Raw genomic sequence first — 8,986 nt, forward strand, 5'->3', positions numbered from 1 at the left:
CTTTAGCACTTAATTAATTAAATTAATTAGGTCTAGAGTTCTATTTTATCATCTCCCACATCATAAAGTTGGGCCCTTTCATTAAAGTGTGCCCTTTTCATTTTATTCCTCCAATACATCATTTAATCAAAAACCCTAATTAGGTCCTATTTCGAACTTGGGGGCTTGATTTCGGGGGTCAAAACATCTCGAAATCGCCTGTAACTTCGGGATTCTCTCTAAAATCATCATATCCGACGGCCCTGAAAATTTGGTGAAAAGTTGCCAGGACCATGGAGCCCGGAGTGCACATGGTCCCGGACATTTTTCTCGAAATTTTAGGAGCGCGATCCAATCATAAAATAAAGCTTAACCCCAAGAAATTGGCAGGAGATTCAATCTCTAGGTCAGCCAAAAGTTGAAATTAAGACCTAGGGTTTCATATATAAGAGCTCTCTTTCTTCATTTGAAAGGGGGGGATTTTTGGTTTTAGGGACCTTCTATGCAGCGAAAGAACAGATCTTTGAAGGCTTCAACAACATTCAACATCTATCCATCAAGCATTCATCAATTTCATTCATCCATTTAGGGCTTTGAAGACATTGAAGAGCAATAGGGGATCACCGACTGAAGATTGGCTTGTACCCCTCCCTTGGGGTTGGGTATGATTTCATGTTGTTTTCATGTCTTTGCATAAGCTTCATTATATCATTTGTATTCATGCTTTAGATCACTTTGCATCTTGATTTGGAGCATTTACATTATCATTTACAAGCAATTAGGGTTTACTTTCTAGGTTGCTCTAGTTTGCTTACTTGCATTTTAGGATCTTGCACACACACAAGGTCTGCACACACAACTTTTACTATACAACTTGGCTATTCATGGATGTGGAAATCACCAAAGCGGGGATTTGACTAAGGCAAAACCCTATATAGCCACCTACAACCCTTTTCAGATATAAGTGCAGATTTCCGAATTCGAAGGACGCCGCAAGTTGCAGATCCGACGGAAGCAAACTGAGACGGGACAACACATCAAATTGCAGAGCAGAAACCTAGGACAGGGGCGTGGGGCACCCTGGTCCTGACAGGACAGGGGTGCTAGGCGCCCTGGTCCCTGGGACAGGGGCGCTGGGCGCCCTGGTCCCTCAGACAATAGCAGTTTTCAGCACTTTTCGACAGCTTTCAGGTTGCCAAAAGGAGCAGTTTCAGGTGCAGATTTAGGTCAGTGGCGCATACGCCCCCGTCCCGAACATTTCCACTCAGATTTTAACCCCAGGTACACATCTGCATTCTCCTTTTATCCTTGTGTTTACAGCTTCTCATCACTTAATCTCAATCTTGCAATCTTGTTACTAGTTCATACTTGCACTCTAGGGCTAGTAGTTGAACTTGCATCATTTTATCTATCATTTGCAACAAAGGAATAGAAATCCTAATAGGTAGCCCGTGGCTCTCTCTTCCACAAAAAGAAGTAGCCAATTGTGTGATACCTCTAGGCTCTTTCGTATTCCACGAGTGTGTGATTGAAAGTGAGATTAGGGCATGTTTGCTTAGTGTCACTTTTTCCCCCACACAACTCGCAATTACAAAGTTATTTTTTATATGTAACTTGTCAAAACAAAATTACAAATGCATAGCTAAAACTATTCCATGTGTCCAAAGACGCGACTCTAATTGCATCATCCTTTGTCTGTGATGATCTTCATGTCGCTTCAGGATGCTATAACTTGAAGTATTCTGGATTGGTAAAGACATCTTGAACTGGAACGATAACTTGCATCCTTGTCTTTTTGCTTGGGGTAGTACTATCTTTTCAGGAGGGAAAGGCTTGCCTTCCTCTTTTCATGTCATGACCATCTTTGTCTTGAAAACATTATATGCTCTCAACCATGAATTGTTGTTTTATCTCTTCTTTGTATCATCCTTCATTCTTGAAATCTTCTTGCAAAATAAAGCCCATGCCTTAATCCATTGATTTGGTAGATCGTGTGTGCAAAACGAACTGACAAGGGAAGGGATAAATTGATGCAAAAATGGGCTCACAAGTGAATTTCGGGTTTTGGAAGTTGCATTACATGTGTGGGAAAAACAAGAGCATTAACTTGCAATTGTGGAGAACAAACATGCAACTTCATATGTATAATGGGTAACTACAAGTTTGCACTTGTAATTGGACCTTTAGAACTCATTTTCAAGTGTTTTTTGAGTGCATTTTGGACCAATTTCGGGTTCTGGATGGCTGACTGCAAGTTGACTTTAAATGGGGAAATGAATGAAGGTGTGAAATGAGTGGATGAAATGGTGAGAATAGGGATCTTGATATGAGAGAAATGAAGCTTATGACAAAAAAAAACAAGTGCAGATGGTTATGAATGGATTTTTGAAGAACTTTTCCATGTTGATCACATGAAAAATGGGAAAAACTTTTACTTGTATTCAAGTTTTAAAACTCGATTTTAAAAGGATGAATATTTTCCAATTTAGAAACTTGGATTTTCACCAAAAGATGATTAAAATATTCTAGCCAAAGGGGAAGATCAATTATTTTCATCCTACTTATAATCGGGATTTAAAATCCCGAATACAAGTAAAGAGGGAAAATGGAGAAGAACAATGCAATTCACAAATTGCTATCGAAGGGGAAAATATCTCTCACAAAAACCGATTTTAGGAAAGAGCAAAACAAAACTAACAACTATCATGAAGAGAAAGAATCTTTTATAGAAAAAGGAAGAAGATTCAAACCCTAGCCACATTTTTGAAAAAATGTCATATGTATCAAAATGCCCATTAAAAGCATGAAGAATCGGTCAAGTAAAGCACCCAACCTCCACGCCTAGGCAAGACAAGCCAAAACGATTTAGGAAAGACAAGATTCATGGCACTTGAATGAGGCAAATCGTGGCAATTTTCAAAAACATTTTTGTTGTTAAAACCCCATAAAACAAGCGATAATGTCTTCCAAATGGCATGAAGAGAGTTGGAAAATGCATGAAAATAGCAAGGAATCCAAAACGCCTTCCTCCTCCTTGAATTTCTCCACAAAAATCGTTGGAAATCTTCAACAAAATCCTCCAATATTGCTAGTCGGGTTTTTGGGAAAGAACAACAAGTTTAAAATTGCATGCAATAAGGAAAATCGGGGTTTTGAGAGCAAACAACAAGTTTAAAATGTTACTTTTCTCTCAACAAGGCAAAATCGGGTTTTAAAAATCCAATTGCAAATTTAAAATTTCACATTTTCCATCAACAATGCAAAATCGGGTTTTAAAAATGCAATTATAAGTTTAAAATTCCCCAATTTGCACTTTATGGAGAAAATCGGGTTTTTGGGCAAAATAGCAAGTTTAAAATGTCACTTTATTTCAATTCTAGGCAAAATTGGGTTTTGGAGAGAGATGTGCAAGTTACAAATTACTTGTAAAGGGAAAATAAAATCCCTACAACAAGTTTTAATTACTTGCACATATGTAATAGAGGTTTAAAATCCCTATTACAAGCAAAAGACATTAAAGTAGGGGTTTTAGAAAAGAATTACAAGTTTACTTGTAACTTATCCAAAAAATCCCTATTTTAACTTAAAAAGCCAAAAAACATCAAGGGGGAAATAAAAAGCAAATTACAAGTTCTTATTTTTCAATAAAGTGCACTTGTAATTAGCCAAAAATTTCCCTATAAAGACCAAAACAATGGAAATCATTAAAACTTGCAATTCAAGAGAAATTTCCCACCTGCAGTCAGGGAGAAAAAACTCGAAATTGAAGGAAAGACATAGCAAACGAATCCAGAATGCAACGAAATTCGAAACGTGGTTCGATGATGGACTGAGGATTAAGACAGTCCAAGGATTAGTCGAAATTCTGCCTCGGGAAGCATGCCATAGAGTAAAATTTTCATTTTTTCACAAAAATTTCATGTAATGGTCCTTCATTTTTGAAAACAAAAATGAGGACAACACATATGAAATCACAAATCTTTTTGAAGATGAAGACTTCACAAATTACCAGACCTCAAACCTTGAATCCAATTTGTAAAATTTGAGTGACTTTGCCAAACTATTAGTGAGAGTAGATCTTTCACTACATAAGACAATCTTCTTGGAGACAGTTTTTGTCCTCAGAAAAGTTGAATCAAACTAAGTTCAAAACCACCCACCCAAACCTCTTATTTATAAGCTTTTTATAAGCTTTATTGGGAACTTTCTAGAAACTTTTATTGGGAGCTTTCCAGAAATTTCTTAATAAAATCAGTTTATTAATTTAGTAAGCTTTTAACTCTTAAAAGTGATTTATTTTATTATACCAGGAAGTGTAACTCTACATGACACCACCATTCTTATCTATGTTATTTGAAAGAAAAGCCTAGGGATAAGATACTTGCAGAGGAATGTTTTGGAATGTTTTTTAGAAACTGATGACAGTTTAATATTTTTTTTAAACTGATAGCAGATTATCAAAACCTACTTTTTGGGGTTTGAGCTACATTTCTATTCTTTGGTTTTGAGTTGTACACTGCAAACTAACAACATGTTTTTTGCTTTTGAAATAAAAATCTTAGCGAGAGAAAAGAAAAAGATAAGTTAAGATTGCAACAGATCGGCAAGTTTCCATATTAGAAATTTATTTTGTTATCCTTGAAATTGATCTATTTACACCTGTCTCTTCTTCGTAATGTGTCTATATATTTTACTCATTTTTTTTTCGTTTTCCCCCAAATCGATCTCATCTCATTGGCATCCATTAATAACAATTTCAGATGGTTGCATCTTCAATTCGCCTCCGTTCTTGGTTTACTGTTAAAAGTTAAATATACATTTTTATTCCTGCTACATACCTAATTCAGCGGGAACATATATCAAAAGAGATGTCTCGTATTGTTTGTATGTGCATCGCATGCAAGATTCAAAGAAGAAAATGTGGAGATAGATGTGCGCTTGCTCCTTATTTCCCACCAAACGATCGTCACAAGTTTTTAGTGGTACACAAATTATTTGGAACAAGCAACGTTGCCAAAATCCTGCAGGTATGTATCAAATGTTTTTTCAACTACTTTTCAGTCGAAACAATATGATCGATTCAAGTGTGCATGCATATTCTTAATACAATGACTTTTGATCGACTTTATTTCAACTCAGATCAAAATTACAACACAGATTTTATTTCAACACTTTTCCTTTTTGTGCAGGATATTCCGACTAAGAAGAGAGCAAAAGTTGTAGCAAGCGTGGTATATGAAGCAAGTGCAGGAGAGAATAATCCAATCTATGGTTGTGTTGGCGCCATTTGTCTACCACACAAGCAAGTATTACATCTCCAATCATAACTTGGAGAGGCAAGATTCCAAATTCATTAGCAGAAATATTGCAGTGATGATGAAGATTGCATTGCTGGCATCTTATCTGGGCAATCAATTTCTCCAAAAGTTCTTTAAATGCTACGGATAGGGCACAATCTTAGTGCACTCTACTTTGATGTTATTTTCATGCGCTTGCTATTAGGGTTTATGCTCTGTTTAATTGTTTTACAAGGTAAATCATGTCATTTGTTTATATTTTTTATAAATACTAAAGATTTTTAAAATTTGATATTTAAGACACAAATAGCCATTTTAAGGTCTCATCATTTTAAAAAAATTATTCTTTTTCGAATAAGCTATAATATTAAGGTGTTCCATTAAATATTTTAATTAAAATGACAACCTTAGTGAAATTAATTAAATATAACTTGAAATTATATCTCAATAGCGATAATGGTAGAAATGCATTGGAATTGAAAATTGATTATGTAGGAATGATCCCAATGATGAAAGGTGATAAACAGACTTGAACAAGTGACTTAATAAAAATAGATACTCCTTCCAAGAATCTTGGGGATCAAATTGAAAGTCAAAAATAACATCGAAAAGTGTCATACAATACCATTAAACCATCAAAGCTCACTGGTAATATCAAATTATCCCTTCGATCAGGCTAACCCAAACCCAAAAAGTTAATGCCCACTGCAAAATCAAATAACCCAAAAATGGAGACATTTCAGAACATATAAATTCTGGAACACCATCCCATATCATAAGCATTGCTTTGATACCAGTTGTAGGTATTGGTTGCACAAATAACTAAATAGTCACATTTGAAATACAAGAAAGTGTTAAAATAATATTAATATCTTCTATAATAGTCATATTTTATTTTTATTAGTCATCTTAGTTGTCGACTTATTTAGCTTTTTAGTTGACTTATTTAGCTTGTTAAATTAGCTTTTTATTATTTAGCCGTTTAAGCTATATTTAGCTGCTTATTTGATTTCACTTTAACGACTAGTTCTATTTATAGAACATTGTCTTGTAACCTCTATATATACATGTATATCATTCAATGTAATTATCCAATTATTGAATCATTCATTTAATTTATTTTTATGCTATTGGGTCGATGAGATTCTTTAAAGTTTAGCGATTTTTTAATAAAAATTCATGGCTTTCTTTCTGGAATATTTTCCAGATTTTTTTTATTGTTTTTTTATAAAAAAATGATTTTGCTTTTTTGAAATTTTTTTGAGGGTTTCTTGTTTGTGGGCGAATTTCTTTGTACTGGGCAACAGTTCATGTTTTTTTTAGGGTTTTGGAGATTTTCGGGCCTACAACCTGGAGGTTTTTTTTGCAGATTGAAAATTTTCTTAAGGTTTCTGCAATTTTCGATTAGGGATTTGACTCTTCAGTTCAAGTCGAAATTTTATTCTGGTTGCAGATTCTTGGTGGGTTTTTCAAGACCTCAGCTGGGTCGTCATCATATTTTTCTGGGTGCATCGTTTTCCATGCCTCGATTTGAGTCGTCGGATCTGCATTTTGATTTCAGATTCTTGGTGGGTTATTCAAGAGATTTTTTGGGTTGGTCTCAGATTTTTCTGGGTGCCTCGTTTTCCATGTCGTCGAATTTGCCTTGGAATTTAAAAACAGTCATCGATTTCTGCTAATTTTGTGGACGTCGGGAATTTTGGTGTCTTTTGGACGTCGTCTATATTGTACATCTGACCAAGGGTTTCTGCCCCTATTTTTTGCTTTTTTTTTTAAAGAAAAAAATCATCTATATTTTTCTGCTTTTTAAAGGTGTTTTTTTATTTTCTACAAATTATTTTATTTTCAAGAAAAATTTAAAGTTTTAAGTTTGCAGAAAATTTTAATTTCTGGGTTTCTTCCAAACCTGGAAATTCGCGCATTGAGATTCGTGTCTCGAATTCCACTCCAGGGTTTCAAATTTTTTGTGCAACTGCTTCTATTCTAATTTTTTAATCAGATTATTTTGTCTCATGCTTTCACTAGGTTGATCTCGTTCAACCTCCATTTTTGTGATGGCATCTTTGACCAACATCATGTTGGAACACAGTCAAAAGTTCACCAGCTGCCACAACACCTGGAAGCAATGCATGTTCATGATATCTAAATATCGTTGCCTTGATTAGATTGATTTAGGTCAGACCTCGTCTTACAGGTCCCAGGGTTTTCACGATTTTTTCCTGAAAAATTGTCAGTCGGTTTTCTGATTTTTTCCACAAAAAACCATGGCAAGGTTTTCACAATTTTTTTTCTCAAAAATTATTTGTAGGGTTTATAATTTTTTCCTTAAAAATTCTCATCTGTAATCCACACAGTTTGCATGGGATTTCATTATTATGGGTTTTTACCGTTTTTTCCACAAAAACGATGATTTGTAACCTCAAATTTCTAGAGTTTTCACGTTTTTTTCTTGAAAAATTGTTTGCAGAGTTTTTTTACGATTTTTTCCTCAAAAATCCTCTGTAATATCCGAAGTTAGTGTGAGATTTATGATTCTAGAAGTTCTCTGGTTTTGATCAATTTTTTTCCTCAAAAATTGTGTTTGTTACAGTCAGTCTAGGTCGCACCTACCAAGGCAAACATCTGCAACCGTGGTATCTTGCAATCAGTTTTGGAGTTGGTACTCTTCTGCAAAAAAGTTTGCTGATTTTTTTCTCAATATCATGGTTTCAGGCTTCAATAATTCGTGTGTCAAATCTCTAATTCACATGTGACGGCTACATTAGCTAGGATGACTTTTGGTACTCTTAGTCATTTACATTCTACAGATCATGGGAGGGTCTTCGTAGCAGCAAATGGTCTTTGCATTTGTGATCATAACACATGCAATGTCTTTTGTAGGGTATTGAGTACGATGACCATTAAGGAAGGTGTTAAAATAATATTAATATCTTCTATAATAGCCATCTTCTATTTTTAGCAGTCATCTTAGTTGACAACTTATTTAGCTATTTAACTTTTTAGTCGGCTTATTTAGCTTGTTAAGTTAGCTTTTTATTGTTTAGCCTATTAAGCTATATTTAGCTTTTTAAGTTTATTAGCTTATTTGATTTCACTTTAACGACTAGTTCTATTTATAGAACATCGTCTTGTAACCTCTATATATACGTGTGTATATCATTTAATGTAATTATCCAACTATTGAATCATTCATTCAATTTATTTTTCAGAAAGTGTAATCCTATTCACATAGGCCCCGAATCTTCAAAAAATTTACATTTGACTTGTACAAGTAATTCTTTCACCATATACTTCAACTACCTTAATCGCCCATCAATTACCTACAAAACTAACTACATTTTACATGACAAACAATATTAACTTATCTTAGCATTTATTACTAACACAATAACTTATATCTACAAAACAGTAAAGCCAAAATAAGTCGGATAGAGAATGATTGAGAACTTAAAAATCCAGGCTAGCCATAGTTTCAATGCAACAATATCGGCCTATGGGAAATCCGAAAGATGTTGCAGCAGCCCTAATTGATAGGGCTTCTCTACACACGAGATTTTTTTTTTATTAAATTAGCGATGAGCTCCTTTTGGGTTGATGAGCTGGCATAGAATGTCTACAACAGACAAGGTTGTGAAATACGTAGTTTACTTTCCTTGGCATTGCAGCACCCAAAAGAGTTTTGTAGGCAAGATAGAAAACCCCAACGGCAA

This window comes from Cryptomeria japonica, chromosome 2 (genome assembly GCF_030272615.1).
Source record: "Cryptomeria japonica chromosome 2, Sugi_1.0, whole genome shotgun sequence".
In the NCBI taxonomy this organism is placed as follows: domain Eukaryota; kingdom Viridiplantae; phylum Streptophyta; class Pinopsida; order Cupressales; family Cupressaceae; genus Cryptomeria; species Cryptomeria japonica.